This window comes from Limulus polyphemus, unplaced genomic scaffold, assembly GCF_000517525.1.
Source record: "Limulus polyphemus unplaced genomic scaffold, Limulus_polyphemus-2.1.2 Scaffold98, whole genome shotgun sequence".
Taxonomy (NCBI): domain Eukaryota; kingdom Metazoa; phylum Arthropoda; class Merostomata; order Xiphosura; family Limulidae; genus Limulus; species Limulus polyphemus.
In genome coordinates, this window is record NW_013665708.1 from 1083471 (window position 1) to 1100714 (window position 17244).

The 17244-nt window shown below is 39.6% G+C and overlaps 1 protein-coding gene across 8 annotated transcripts in view; it reads right to left on the reverse strand.

Annotated features, from left to right (window-relative positions):
* Positions 1 to 17244, reverse strand: part of LOC106469775 — a 61797-nt gene that overhangs the window by 43332 nt on the left and 1221 nt on the right. The window lies entirely within an intron of this gene.

Consider the following 17244-nt stretch of genomic DNA (forward strand, 5'->3'; position numbering starts at 1 on the left):
GCTATAATTCACAATGAACAATTCACGCGCTTGACTCAATTGTCCGTCTCTATCTCTGTCTGCAATTCAATTCCATTGTTGCCGTCACTTTTTGGCGGTCTTATATACAAGAATGCCACAAATCCAGCAAACAATCGAGCATTCACGAACCTTCGAGAATATCATGACGTGTTACTAGCGTCACGTGACTTCCGCTGTCGTAACAATATATATATATATATATATAAACTATTGATTGAATCCCAACCTATAGCCATAGAGTGACGCATTCAGATCCACCAGAATCATGACGAGAAAGTAAGCAACACCAAAGTGGACAGACCTCCTCCTCCACCTGAAGAATCCAGAAAAGCAACACCCCAGGCTCGGAATGATGGAATCATGTATGCTGTACACAACCAAAGGAACAGAACTCATCCAGTCTGGAATTACAAACATTCATCCTCACTCCTCAACCTAGTGGGCAAGGAGCATTCCACTTGCACCTGGAATTATGGGGAGGATGTGGAACAGCTGCTCTCAACCAAGGATGGGACCACTCTGCATTCGGAATTATGAGGAGATTGTGGACCCCGTTCCATGAACAATGTACTGAACCATTATTTATAAAAAAAGAAGGGCCATACACACCTCAACCAGATAGCCGAGCATCAAATCTGAACTAGTATTATAAGTAGACTCCCACATAGGCTGGTGCTGCTCCTTCCAACATCTGGGAAAAACATCCAGGGACCTGGGTAGGAGAGCCTCCAACTTTGCCCTCTTCTCCGACAATGGAGGAATTCACTCTAACACCCTGGAAGAAAAGCCTCTCTTATGAACACCTCATTTCTACAGAGCCTGTTGCAACTGGTAGTAATTATAGTGAATCAGTGGTTGCTAATGCGGACTGGTATTATAAAAACACACCTGTCTGGGCAACACTTGCCACATAGTTGAAAAAAAACATAAGGGACTCTGAAAAGTAGAAATAAATATACTCACCTCTCTGGATAATCTAGCACAAATGGTTAAGATAGCTAAAGGGGCTAAGCAAAAACCCTCAGATGAAGATATTGCCAGATCAGGCAAATAATGTGAGATAAAGGTACTGGGGGAGGTCCACATACCAGTCTGCACAATGACCTCCAGCAGGAAATTTGACTGAGCTGCTAAGGACATAGAAAAGAGAAATCTGATTAGATGTGACTCACAGAAGATAACTTATCCTCAAAAAGAGCCCGGAATAAAAAAAAAAGAGTTGCCCAGTATATCTAAAGGCATAAGTGCAGGCAACAAAACCTTCAAGATCCTCACTGAATATAACCAAGATTGAAATCTGATTAGATATAGAGAGAACGACTGAGCAGATGAATCAGAGAAATGGATTGAACCCATTTCTGGTCTGACAGAGTGTTGGGTAAAAAGGTCTGAGGATGTAGAGAGAATGTGAACTGGTCTGTGGATACACAGTGCAAATCACACTGATCAGAGATGTCTGTAGGCTAGCAGCAACGAAAAATAAACCTGCAGGTAAAGGGAATACAAGGCATATAAGAGTCAGGTCACAAATAGGTGTAGAGAAAGAATACATAACTTTAATCTATCTGGTAAGTAACTGGAATGGTCATTTGGGACCAATTACTCAAAATGATGTGAGGAATCTGGAGAGTACTCACAACACAATACTTACGTGATAATCGACTGGAAGTCGATAAAGCCACCATACACCATGGCGATTGTGGAAGATGAAAAACGTCTGTCAAAGAGTGAAGTCAAAAAACAAGTCATGGTTGACCACATTGATTGAAAAGGGTTTAACCTCCTCTCAATACAACATTGCCGATATGCATGCCATTACTGTTGATAAAAGTGTCTTTTGGACTAAGCAGAAACTGATACATGTTAAATATGTCAACCTTAGAAGTTAACCTCTGATGCCATATGAAAGACAACATAATCTCTATGCTAGAAGCTTGAGGTTCTGGATAGCCCTGTGTACCACATCAGATGATGGCTACATCCACAGCAAGAGCCTAAAAAAGAGGTGGAAGAGTTGGACACTGGAACAGAGAGCAGAAACCTGGGTGAAGCAGCCTATCTGGTGTTATCAACAGGATCTGACAATGGGTTGGAACAAATCATATTTCTTACCCTGAGTAACATATGAAGTGGAGAGAAGGTTTAGAGTGGTAATCCTGTCCTGTCCAGATGGAAAGTAGCTATTGCCAAAGCCGAAAGATGAGGTACTGGAGAACAAGTTGCCAATAGTTGGGTGATCCAATGAGAGGCCAACCCACCAATGAGAGTAGCAAATGAGAGCCAATCCAACAGATCATTGTGATGCAACATCTATTCTGTTGGGGGAAAATATTTAGATTTAGACAATGAACCTGCTACCATAGGCATTACCTGTGGAGCATGGGAAGCTAGAAGGGTGATAAGATAGGACTAGTTCCGAGAAAGGTGAAGAAATTCGAAAGAAAAGAATCCTAGACCACATGCCTCTCTGACGAGAAACATAAGATACCACCATGGAATAGTCAAGAGTAAAGCCTGATGATTTACCTCTTAAGAATCTCAGACCATGAAGCCTTGTGAAGGGAATCCTTGTCATCCATGCATAAACTCTGGTATTCCTGACTGTTGGTGTATGCACCGCATCCCTGGAAGCAAGGCATTCCTGAAAGAAAACGAACACTGGACGAGGTTGCAGTAGAAGAATCCGAATCATAGTAGCAGTGTCCCGACTGAAGAACCCCTCAAGATCGAAAATGATTCTGACTAAGGAAACTGGGAAAACTAGTAAATAGATGTGTATGATCCTTGATCACTTAAAGACTAATAAAAGAATCACTTGTGTTCTTGTCCCAAAGGCACGAAGGACTCGAGTGATGCCGACATTCCAAGAAGAAAAAAGAACCATCCATGCAATGGGAGAAGGAGAGATGAGTAGGAGTGTGGTGTCCTATATTATAACATTGAGCAGGATAGGAGAGAGCAGAGCTCAACTGAGAGATGAGATAAAAAATAAAAATATCCAGACTGATAACAATGAATTGGAGCAAAAGTAGATGTTACAGTCCCGAAAGGGAAGCCTGCATGGATTGTATCTGAAAGTAGAATCAGGACATGATGGTCTAATAGTTGACGAGATGGTACCAGCAGTAACCAGTCATCTGTGGAATGTTGTGTGCACAGTACGATGGAATGAGGAAAAAAAACTTGTGCAATATGGGAGAACCCATGTAAAGCCCATGCAAGTCAGAAGGAAAAAACAGGAAACTGCAGTACCTGACCCTTGTGCACCACAAACGCCGATAGTGGTGGGATTCCACCACTAAGGCAAAGTGCTGACAGGAGCTGACTACAACCAAGCTGGAAATCTACAATCCCAGTAAAAAAATAAAAACAGATTGAGGAATGAGTAATTTGTGAACCTTGGAGAACCTAGACATTGATTAATGACTGGACATCAATCTCCCATCAGCATAGGCTCAACAACTGACAAGAATAAAACTCTGAAGAGCTAGCCCGACTACCTCACTACCCACAGACCAACAAGACTCAAATAATCCTAGAACTAAGTTCCAAATCCCGATGAACTGTGGGAGACAGAAACTCTACAGGTTGGGTGTATAATAGTGGGAAAGATGGGAACTGAAAGACAAATTGTAACCCAAGGACCTGCAGAGCTCCTGGACTCATGGTTAAGGTTACCACACGTCCAGAAATACTTGGAACCCAGTCCCACAAGCCTGAAGGTATACAATAATCACTGATGCTGCTGTCGATCCGACTAAGCAGTATAAACTTTGGATATAGACAGAATCTATTCTGAGTACCAATCTACTGAAGGGCCGATGTTAGGACTCGGGACTCCCGAATAGGGGCAGAACTATGACCCCTGTAGGAGCTGATGAAATTCGAGACTCCAAGAACAACTGGGAGGAATGTAGAAGCTGTAAATGAAATCAATGTGCATGCGAACAATGGATCCAGCTCATCATCAAAGAAGTTGGGGATCCTGAGAGTGTTCTAATAAAGGGAAGTGAAAGGAAACATAAGTCATTTAAAGACTGTGTTGATTACTATTGATTGGAACAGCATTTTGTGCAGTAAAGTAATTTGTTTTGTTAGAACAAAGCAACTTCAGGCCAGCTACCACACCCACTCTAGGGAATCGAACCCCAGACCAAAGAGCTGTGATTCCATAAACTTACCACAGTCCCACAGGGCTGCGAGGATCATTCTCATTTGCTGCCTCAGACTCCCCTGGAGAATCACGACAGATCCGAATATACATCTCCATCTCACTAAGAACAAGATCAATGACAGCCTAAGCTGAGAGTGACCTCCCCCCTGATTGTTGTGTGATGCTAGATATCAGAGGTGGGAGAGGAGAGACCCAATCCGGGAGTTCATACCGTAATCGGCTTACCAATTGGAAGATGAAAGAAAATTCCTTTTTGAACTATTATTATTATGATTATTTCGAAATTCAACTAGATAACACAATAACGTTCAAAGTATCTCTGAATGATCGTAATACTGGGAAACCCACCAGTGAGGTGTTATATACAGTGTCAGGATAGAGGGCACATTGATGTAGGTGGGAGTATATAAGACAAATATCACTAATGGCAATTGAGTAGGGTATAAAAGACTGGAACAAGTGAGAACAAATAAGATAATCAGAAAATAAGTGCCTACCCAGTGAAAGTGGGTTTTTCTCAGGGTTCTCTTCCCCCCCTCACAGCAAAAATTTTTACCTTTAAAATTTGGATCTTGTGATCCCAGCCCTGAAAAAGTGCTCTCCCTGAGTTAGTGTTTAACGAGTAAATTTCAAATTTGTGTTAAATCTTAATTTTCTTCTAGTCAGAAGTTTTGTATTGACTTTTATTCATTAACATTTTTCAGAACTTGCTGCTTTTGTCACAGTATTGATCCTCTAAGCTGGTCACTTATCCTGTCTTTTATCATGGCTGTTACTTGTTCACTTATCTTTTACCTTTCACACTTTTCCATCATGTTTCTGATCCCTTACTTCCTGCTTTCAGTTTTCACAGCTTTCCAGACGTCATGGGGCTCTCAATTAGTCATGCTTTGTACACACCCATGCCATGCATATTAGCCAACAATCCACAAGCTTAATTTTCACACCCCATCGATCAAACTTAGTATGCTACTTAAAGTTTTATTCACTCTAGTAAATTTTCCGAATTCACCTTGGAATAACTCTTAATTCTGCTAGTGGGGTGAAGAAGTATCTGAATGCCACTGGTTGTCTAACAAGCCTTTTGTTAGATTTTAAAACCATAATAACTGTCAAGTCTGACCTATGCTTAGATGGGTAAAGAAGAAGCCCTGGCGGTCGAGTAATAGCTATAAGTGTCAGCAGAGGTATATTTTGGAATTTTTATTTCAGTTAGATGGGTTTTAAATAACTTGCTTTTAAGCCATTTTACTGCCTATACCTTGTAAACATTTAAAATGAAGTAAAATTAAACACAATTTACTACATGGAATACTTTAATGTTCAGTTTTAAAGATTAACCTAATATTTTCCTCACATTTGGTTTTGTCTAATCTACATGATTTAAACATAACAGAAAGCAGTTCCAAAGATATCTAGAGCCTTCATTAAGTTGTAAGAGAACAACCAGTCACGTGGCAACCATTAATCATTATGGATAAATCTGAAGTTTCCTGTTAACCTTTTCATATGGGTAGGGGTCAGAGCACATATCATCACATTTTGTGCACTTACATTCAAAATTTTATTAAACTATTATCTTAAGAATGTATATCCATAAGTTTGGAATCAAGTTGTAGTTAGTAATTCAAATTTTAGTATTATAAATTAATTTCTTAGTTCAAAAGTAAATATTAAAGAAAAATTGCTAAATATACATTTTTTGTGTGTCACATGGTAGATGGTATTTTGCATTTGTTGTATTGTGGGCATCATAAAATGTAAAGTATACAGTTTTTAATGAATTGGAAACTCAAATTACTAATATTGACATGCTATAATATAAAATAAGAACCTCCTACCTTTTCTATTTGTTGAGATATCATTATATTTAGTGAACCCACCACAGTGATTCTGTCCACCTCTCTTTTTTTGAAAATACTTGTTTAACTACTCCCACATCTCTTAAGTACATGTTTATAATGAATCGAAAATATATTGAACTACGTAATTCTGTCAGTCTTTCTAAAGTATTTATATGGGTAAAGCCATTATAACCATTGGAGTGTTTGAAGAGTGGTGATCAATATGATATGCAGATCAAAAATGAGATGTTTTTAGACCCAAATATAGCTAGTTAGAAAGCCTGATAAATTACAGTGGAATTTTTTGGTATCTTATAGTAATTTATAATTTTTCTGTTATTTCAAAATGCATATAAAAACCTACAAAAATGTTTTTTGTACATCATCCATGTGTGAAATTAGACTAGGCTTAGCAAGTACAATGCAGGAGTGCAAAAATAAATTGTGGCATCTAAATAGTAAAGATCATTGTTTTCTATATATTTTTTACTCTGTTGTATGTTTTGAGAAAACTAACTGGAATTTAAGAATTTATTTGTAAATAGTAATAATGTATATACATATGTAATGTATGATAAGCCAAATGTGATTGTATTTTACAAAATACTGGTACACTAGTACTAAGACTAAGAAGATTAAGACATTTGTACTTTGTAAAAGCCAGTTTTATGCTATTCAGTACAGTAATGTGAGATTCATATGCACCTCACCACTTACAACTCATGTGGCAAGATTACTGTTGTGTCTCTGCTCGTTTGTTAATTTCCCGTAGAAATTCTTTCTGAGAAACTTCAGCGATACAAATCCTTTCTTAATTAAAACTAGTTTATTCTTTCTCGATACAACTTTGCAATACACAGAATTTCCAGTCACTTTAACTTAACAACTTTGATAAACACACGCTATAATTCATAGCAATTCACACACTTTACTTACGGTGCCTACTGTTCGCTTGGCTCAGTTATTTCTCTTCAATCTATTTCCGGCTTATATAATAAAAAGAGGGCGTCCAGCAAACTCTGGGACATTCGTGAGGTTGCTGGCTAAGTCACGATCATTTTAAAAACTCCAGCGCGCATGCTCCCAGCGTCGCGTGACTTTTGCTGTTGTAACAATATAAAACTGGCCTTTACAAAGTGACCTGTCTTGGCTGTGATTTTTAGTGAACTAGTATTTTGTAAAATTTCAGTTGTATTTAATACATTATATATGTATATACATAATTACTATTTACAAATAAGTATTTAAACTTATTTTCCTTAAACATAGAACAGTAAATAAAGCACAGCAACAAATTATCTTTTTTACTTACATACTTTTACTCATTTGCTGCTTGCTGAAGATTGCTAACCTTATTAAATTTGACACATTGAGGATGTGAAATGAAATATATATATTTTTTGGTTTTATATATACATTTTGAAATAACCAAAAATAATAAATTACTATATCACTACCATAGAATTCCTCTATAACTTATCAAGCTTAGTAACTAAGCTGTACTTTGGTCTAAAAATATGAAATTTCAAGTTCATTAAAGTCTTATATTACCGTTTGGAATCTAGCATGAAAAGAAAGAGTTTACCACTCAAATACTTCAAAGAGACTGAGAAAGCCACTAGGTGGACATTCTGAGCTTTCAGTTGATTATTCACATGTCATAGACAGAAGTAAGTGTACATAAGCGTTTCCAAAAATGGAATGTGGTGGGCGGGACCACTGTGTTTGATTCAGCAAATGTAGCAATATCTCAGCAACTAGAAAAGATAGGAGGTTAATATTTGATATTATAGCTTGTAAATATCAGTAATTTGAGCTCCTAATTTCTAAGAAACTATACACCTTGTATTTGGACATCACAAGCATCTAACTTGAACTAATGTGACACACAAAAATCTATATTTAGTGTTTTTTGTAAATGCATGCTACTATACTTTCAATTATAATCTACAATTTGATACCAAACGTACTGACATAAATTCATAAAATAGTAGTTCAATCAAATTTTGAATGCGAGTCAACAAACATAATGGCATGGCCTTTGACTCATGACGATAGAGTTAATAAGTATGGGGCACTGGATACACACATCCTTATTATATGCCTCTCTTAACCATAAACCAACTACTTTGTTCTCTGTCTATTCGAAATGTTGTTCCTGACTAGTATAAATTCTTCAGGATTTTTATGTATGTGCTTGGTCTACCTTAATCTGTTGTAGGATCTCCAACAACTTGTTATGGTTAATCATATCAAAAGCTTTCTCAAAATTTATGAAGCATACATAAAGATTTCTTTGTACTTCTATGGCTCTCTCATTTAACATCTATGGTTGAATATGCTCTCTTGCATGCTCTATCCTTTTCCACTGGAATCTCATTTATGCAAAAAACTTTTTCCATATTTTAAACTTTTAATGTTTTCCTTTATCTTTCCTTCCAAAATTACTGGGCCATTGTTTGTTGGTTCTAACACTTCTAGGGCTGTTTCCAATCTCCTTCAACCACTAAATAGTTATCTCTCACACTCTGCCCACTTTCCTTAACCCTTCATATTTGGGCAGGCTCTTTTGAGTATGCTACAACTTTTTAAGGCCCTGCATGGCCAGGTGGTTAAGGTGCTTGACTCGCAATCTGAGGGTCGCGGGTTTAAATCCCACTCCACCAAACATGCTCACCCTTTCACCCGTGGGGGTGTTATAATGTGACGATCAATCCCACCATTTGTTGGTAAAAGATTAGCCCAAGAGTTGGCGGTGGGGTTATGATTAACTGTTTCATTCTAGTTTTTCACTGCTAAATTAGGGACAGCTAGAGCAGATAGCTCTCGTGTAGCTTTGCACGAAATTCAAAATGAACCAAGCCACAACTTTTTAGTGTTACATTTATAATTTAATTAAACAATTTTATGATTATCTTATGTCAATAAACTTGTCAATGAAAACATGTTTATAATTCAGATTTGAATAATATCTAGCCTAGCCAGGACAACTTTCTCTTTCTGATCCTTATGGAAACAAGATAGCCAAAAAGCCATGATCTGGAAAGCTTGTTATGATGTTGCTCACCCCAAGTCGACTGCAACTAGCATGAAGCTGTACCTTGAATACAGGACCAGAGCAGACAGACTTAGCTACAGACGTGGCCAGGTATCCAGAAAAACTGGAGGGTAACAGAAGTTTGAGAAAAATGGGTCAGTCGTTGATGAATATCAACTAGAACAGGGTGAGAACTAATATTAAGTGATTCCAGGGCCAGTAGAGCTAAGATCATCAGTGTAAATAGTACAATCGCTGTACTGCATAGTTTCTACATGATCCAGGGCAAGAGAAATGGCATACAACTCGGCAGTAAACACAGAAACTGTAGAGGGGATCCTGCAAGCAACTGCTGAGCCACAGCGAACTATGACAGAGTCTAAAGAGTCACCAAAGTTCGAACCATCTGTGTAAGTGGGAATACAAGGATGGTTCGAAAGATGTTCAGTAAAGAGAAGACAGTACTTCCAACTGGAAGTATCCACCTTCCTCAGATGACTCAAGTAAAGGTCATATCTGGGGATGGTAATAAGCCATGGTGGAATGTGCTGATCATTGGGGCAGGCAACGTCATCCAATGCTAGACCCACTTCAGCCAGTTACACCTGGATACAAAGGCCAAAACAAGAAATTGCAGACCGTCTATCCTGAAATAGCATGGCCCACCAAGAAAGAAAGACAACCCCAAGTGGAATGCTGTGATAAGGATCGAAGCTTGGTAGTATACTGTAGAGATAGTTGCAAACAGCAGAGGTGAAGAGGAGATTCATGGGACTCAGTGTACAAACTCTGGACTGGATAAATGCAGAAAGTCCCCATGCAGAGCTAAAGCCCCAGAGGGTGAATGGGATCCAGCATCTTCAAGGCTGAAGTACTGGCAGAACCACAGACCAGAGACCCATAGTCAAGTTTGGATCGAATGAGGGCACGATAGATTTTGGGCATAGAACACTGATTCACTCCCTAAGAGAGGACATGGAGGATGTTCAGTGCCCTTGTACGCTTGACACATAGCTGCTTTATGTGAGGAATGAAAGTAAGCTTATGGTCAAAGAAAAGCCCTAAGAACTTTGCCTCAGGACGAACAACATCATTGAGACAGATCTCAGAATTGGGATGTAGGCCCTACTGGTGGCAAAAATGCATATAAACGGTTTTGGAAAAATAAAATATAAAACCTTTAGCTGTGATCTACTTCAACAAGCGATTGAGGGCAGTCTCAAACTGCTGCTCAATAAGCTTCCTGTTTGATGACTGACAGTAGGAGGAAGTTGTGTGGTGATAGCATTAATCTTGATATTGAAAAGTATGACACTGAAGACACAGCCCTGAGGGACTCCAAGTTCCTATGTGAAAGAACAGAAAAGAATCAAACCCACACAGACTTGGAATCTCCTGTCCAGTAAAAAGTTCTGAATAAAAATGGGTAAATGGCCATGCAACCCATAGCAAGAAAGGCAGGAGAGAGATGGTGCACCATCTCATAGGGGACATCATCAGGTCCGACTAATGCACTGCCAGACCAATGAAGGGCAAGTTTGAGTTACACCAGTGTAAGGGAGCAATTATAGTCATAGAGACGATTGGCCCGAAAGGAAAGAGGCGATTGCTCAGCATGAGGCTTGATGGCTAAGAATTCGGGGTAAGAAACAGAAGTATCGGCAATGTTCTGTACATCATGCAACTTCCAGGCCCTTGGAATGAATGATGGAAAGATGATGGGAAGAATACCTCCCATTGACCTTCCGAATTTTGTCCCATATGACATTTGGAACTGCCAGTACAAGAGATGCTAGTTGTTAACTTAATCCAGGATTCCTTTTGGCTTTGAGTTCTGACCTGCCGAGCATGGGCCTGCTGGAATGCGATCCAGTTGGACAGAGTGGGATAGCTGCGAAAAATATCCCAGGCACGTTTCTGAGCCTTCTGTGCCTGGAGACCATCATGGACAAGGATACCATGGGAAAGGGGTTGAGGTTTTAGATATAAAATGAACAACTATTTGAATGAAACAATCAATTACTGTTTCACACAGTCATTAATTGATGGAAGACTAACGACAGTGGGATCAAGTTCTGAGAGAGAGAGGTAAAAGAGAGCCAGTTGGCCTGATCCAACTTCCACTGTGGCACTCAGGTCGGGTGACCTTGAACACGGCCAATCTCTCTCAAAACGATAAGAAAATGATCACTGCTTCATAGGTCACAGTCAACCTTCCAAGAAAAGCGAGAGAAAAGTGAAGTGGAGCAGATAGATCAATGGCAGAAAAAGACTGACTAGGTGCGTGAAAATAAGTATAAGAACCAGTACTGAAGAGAGAAAGGTTGTGATCCGAGAGCATATGGTCTATGGAACAACCTCTCCCATCAATATCAGTACCACCTCAGAGGGGGATGGTGTCCATTAAAGTCTTCCAGGATTAAAAAGGGAGACGGTAACTGTTCAATGAGAGTATCAAGGTCTGATTGATCATAAGTCTCTCCAGGAGACAGGTAGAGAGAACAAAGAGTGATGGTACAGCCCAAGGAAACACAGATGGTTATGGCCTCCAAGAGTGTATCAAGTGACACCAACAAGGTGAGCACGTGCTGGTTGACCAGCAGTGTCACCCCTCCATGCATAGTCCATCACACAACTTGTCATTCCGGTATAAAGAAAACTACTGAAAGGTGACTGTATCAGCAGGTTTCAGGAATGTTTTCTGTTAGGAAAGGTCAAAGGTCAGAAGAAGACAAATGTCATAATCTTAATCAGTGTTCAGATTTGCTTTCTCAGTTTTTCAGTTAAATGATTTATTTTAACTCCAGTACTTTAAGCAACTATGAGAAATAGTTAATGTACCTGCTATACATTACGGAACTGAAAAGCAGTAAATAAAAGTCTTTCTTTATGCCGGAAGGCCTTTCCACATTCAGCACGTTCATGTGTTTTTTCTCGAGGAAGATGTGGAATGTAGTGTGGGTCATGATACAAGTTCTTATGTCTCTTTAGTAACTGCTTCTGCCTGAAGTACTGATCACACTCATCACAGTGAAATGATTTCTGATCAGTGTGAATCAACATGTGGGATTCAAGATGATGCAGTTATATGGAGGCATAGGAGCATAGATCACATTTAAAACATTTTTCCTCATCATGAGTCTTAATATGTACCTGAGTGAAATAAAGCAGTTAAATGCATACATGCCTTAAAATAAATGGTGGTATAATATACAATGTAACATTTCTTTTACAAATACAAAAATTAAAAAATAATGTTACACTTATTACAAAAACATATTTCTAATATAATGATATAATTGCAATTTGTGCAAAATGTCTGTAATACTAGCATTTAATCAATTAAATTTTGAAAAAACATATCACAGTCTTGTCAGACACATCTCTATCTTTGAAATTGTTAAGAGTAAACTACAAGTTTTAAAGCATCTTTTGGCAAATATTTAGGAATTTAAGAGGCATTTATGATTTTCTTGTGTATTTTTTTTCCAAACAAATACGCCAAAAAGTTAATATTTTATTAAATTAAAATGTATTTCCAATAATACTTACCTCCTCTCACACTACAGTTATTAGACTGCCAGGGTTTCCTACTTTGCCTATCTAAGCATTGGTTTGAGTCTTCCTCGCTTGCTCTAGTTTTATGTTCCCCACTTAATTGCCCTTGGCAATATCTGTCTCGTGATACTCTCCACCTACATCAGTGCACCCTCTATCCTGGTGCAGTATATAAGCAGGTAATTCATTCAGGTAATATCACTTTTTCAAGATTGACCCAATCTGCAGTTTCTAGCACCGGCTGTTAGTGGGGAAGAAGGACAGGAGAGTGTGAGAAGAGGAACTTACTATTGGAAATACATTTTCAATTTAAGAAAATGTTAACTTCCAAAACCTCTTCTTACACTACAGCAAGAATCCCACATTGATAAGGTTTAGGGACCAGTGAGGGCATTATCCATATATAATACATCTGCATAGGTCGTGGGCATGTCATTAGAAGATTGGCACCTTAGTGGGGGAACCACACTACATTCAAAACAGGTGTGAGTGGATCCCAACCTATAGCTATAGAGTGATATGTACCAAGCCACCAGAATCACGACGATAGGGTAAGCAATGACCAAAGTGGACAAACCCTCTCCTCAACCTGAGTAAGTCCGAAAGGCAACACCCCAAACTCGGAACAACAGGATCCTGTATGCCATACTCAACCTGAAGTAACAGAACTCATATGGTCTGAAATCATAAATACTCATTCTCACTCCCAAACCATGTGGGCAAGGTAAATTCCACTTGTCCCCGGAATTATGGAGAACTGTGCTCAACCAAGGACTCAGGATGGGACCACTCTGAATTCGGAATTATGAGGAGACAACGGACCCTCTTCCACAAACAATGTACTGGACCAATATTGATTAAAAAGAAGGGCCACCCTCAACCCAATCGGATAGCCGACCATTAAATCTGAATTGGTATTATGAGTAGGCTCCCACGTAGGCTAGTGCCTCTCCTACTAACATCTGGGTAAAAAAACCATTCAGGGTCCCAGGTAGAAGGGCCCCTAACTTCGCCATCTTCTCCAAGAGTGGAGTAAATTCAATCTAATGCTCTGGAAAAAAAAGCCTCTGTTCACCACTCCAGTGACTGAAAACCAGGTGTGTACTAGCTCCACTAGTAGAATCTGGGGAGGGGGAGATGTGCATTGGTGAGCTCTGAGGAACAATGCTCTGGAAACAGAGCAATAGGTGACCAAAGTTCCTAATTTTTTAAAAGCAAACTGACCCTATTTATTCCATCCAGTTATCGGCAGGATCCCCTTATGCTTTACTCACGATAGTCCATGAGTGGCAGTCCAGTATAGTATAATAATACCACCCAGACTGCCTCTAGGTGGTCTTATGGAACATCTGATTTCTAAAGAGCCTGTTGCAACCTATATAAAGTATATTGTGTCAATGGCTACTAGAGCAGAATTGGTTTGATAAAAGCACACCTGCCTGAGCAACACTTGCCAAAGAGTGGGATCCTGTGAAAAAGAGGTAAAGAATTTTGGAAAGTAAAGAAGAGATAATATTAGTAATGACAATACTCACATCTCCTTATAGATAGCTACAGGGAGTAGTGGAAACTCTCAGATAAAGATACTGCCAGATCATGCAAATAATGTAAGATAAAAGTATTGGAGGTCCAGTGGGCAATTCAAACAGGACATAGAAATGAGACATGATTAGCAGAAGTCTCCCCACCTCCAAAGACAGCCCAGAATAAGTGATATAGATCAATTTTCAAATCCATCTGTGGGCAACCTAACACTTGAAAACCCTCACTGTACATAAAGAATCAAAATTCAATTGGTTATAGAGGTAAGAAATAGTGGTTAGATGAATCAGTGAAAGGATTTATCCTCTTCCTGGCTGGCAGTATCTTAGGTAAGAAGGATCTGTCTGGGTATAGGAGGATGTAGGTAGAATGATAAATCGCCCTGTGCACATATAGTGCAAACAACTGCGACATCCACAGGCCAGCAGCAACAAAAAATAAACCTCAAATGAAAGGTGATACATGGTACATGAGGGGCTAAGGGCTCAACCGGATGTTGAGAAAGAGCATGTAATACCACCTTAATATCACAGTTACGTAACTGAAATCAGTTTGAGATGAAGGACCCTAAACGACTTGAAGAGGCTGGAGAGTACTGGGGAATCTAATAATTTTTATCTCGAGTATTTAAAGGTAGTCAATAAGGCCATCTTACAGAAAACAATTGTGGAGGATGCGAAACCAATATTTCAAATTAATGTTTCGTCTCAACTCTTCACCTCTATACATCATCAACAACCACAACATCTCTGCTCATCACCAACAACCACTGGAAAATAAGACCTTCATCTTGCCTTCCCTGTCCTTCTTCATAGCTTTCTCTCAAAACTTCCCATCGATGTTTTTAAATGTGATTATAGTCACTGTTGCTTATTACTCTCATGCGTGGGGTTGAAGGGGAACAATAGTTCCCAAGCACCCCTGTTGGGAAGAGCAGGCAACTATCACGTTGATTTCTCTTCCTTGAAACTAAATTCCTGCTCCCTTTTGTTTCTGTTTTAGATGTGTAACCCTTGTCATGGAGTCAAGTCAAAAAACAAGTTATGGTAGGCACGTCTGGACGAAATATGTTCAACTTCCTCACAAAACATTATTGTCGATATGTGTGCCATTTCCATTAAAAATGTCCATCGTGGAACTACGCAAACACTGAGACAAATACATGGAAACCTTAGAAGTTAAACCTCAATGCCATGGAAAGGACTGCATAACCTCCATGGATGAAGCCTGAGCTTCAGAGATGGAGAAAGAGGAAGTGGAAGAGACAGGCACACCTGAACCCAACAAGGGGTGAAAGAATCATACCTTGTACACCAGGTAACATACGAATCAATGGGAATTCACAGAGGTGTAATCCCATCCAGTCCTGATTGAATGCATCTATTGCTATCCATCACGAACCTTTAATGATCTAGGAATTAATGTTTATGTTAAAGATTGATGACCGGATGCCAATCTCTTGTCTTGTTGGGCAAACAAACAAATGGGAATGAAACCCTGGAAGAACTGGGATGACTTTCTCCACTGCCTCTTTGACCAAAAAATATCTGATAGTCCCGAAACGAAGTTCTGAAATCCAAGGATCTGTGGGAGGCAGAAACACTACTGGTTGGGTGGATAATGGTGGTCCGAGGTACCACAGACCTCAAAAGCATGTGGTAGCATCGTCGCCACTGACGGTGATCCGACTGAGCAGAGGAACCTTATGGATATGGACAGAATCTATTTTGGGTACCAAAGGATTAAGAGGCTGATGTTGGGGATCGGGAACTCGAATAGGAACAAACATATGACCCCCTGTAGGAGCCAAGGAAAGTCAAGAACCCAACAATGACAGGGATGAATGCAGATGGGCAACATCAACCCTTGATTCTAAGGACCTTGAAACGCCTGCAAAAAAAATCAACGGTCAGAGAAAGGGGGCCTCACATAACTCAGCAGCCAGTAAACAACTTCCCTCCAACAATGCATCTCTACACCACAAATCCTGACAATATACCAGCCAAGAAACTAGGGAAATGTAGAAACTGACAATCGAACCGAGGTAGATGCTAACAATGGTCCCAACTCATCATCAAATTGATGTGGTGAATGCTGAGAGTCTTCTGACAAAACATGGAGGGATGATAAATATCTCAGAACCGTAGTTAGGATCAAATTAATACTAGAAAATTGTGATTTGTTCAGGTTGACTACAGACTCCATTCTGGAACTCCACATTTCCAAAAGCGGGTCTCTTCTTTGAGAGTCTAAATATGCGTCCACCTGGCAGTGGCAAGCTAAAGCAAGTTGATCTGAGAAACATGGTGTATAAGGCATAACTGTCCCTTCAGGTATCTGAACAGTAACCCTCCCTACATGAACCGCAATATCAGGGGATGGAGGGAGAACTAAGTATTCACCATCAAGGAAGGAGCAAGTTCAAAAGCAACTGGGGAAAGACCCCAAACATCACACAATTGATTTATCAACTGAAGAAAAGGAGCCAGAGGCAGATGATCCCAATATGGCCTCCTGAGAAGCCGACAGAATAAAGGAAGGCATTGGAAAAAACAAATCAAAATTCTCTCCAGAACATCCAAGATCGCCTAAAAGTGCAGCCTCAGAGGCCCCTGGAGAAACACCACAGGACCGAATATATAAATAAGGTCACAGAGAGCCTCAACTGAAAGTGACTCCCCACCCCCACCCCAACTGTTGAGCAACACTCGATATGTAAGGTGGGATAGGAGAGACTTGATTTGCATCTGTGTCAGAAACAATAATCCGGGGATTCATGCCGTATATTGGCTTGCCAAATGGAACATTTTAACAGAAAACAACCAGCTAACACGAAGAACACTCAAGGTATTTCCAAAGTAGAAAAAACCTGTTAGTGAATGCTCTGTCGAGAAAAAGTGATAATATTATCTGAATGAGGTGCTTATATACAGTACCAGGATAGAGGGCGCATTGACGTAGGTTGAGAGTGTCATGAGACAGATATCACCAAGGGCAATTAAGTGTGGAATAAAAGACTGGAACAAGCGAAAAAAAATCAAACCAATGTTTAGATGGGCAAAGGAAGG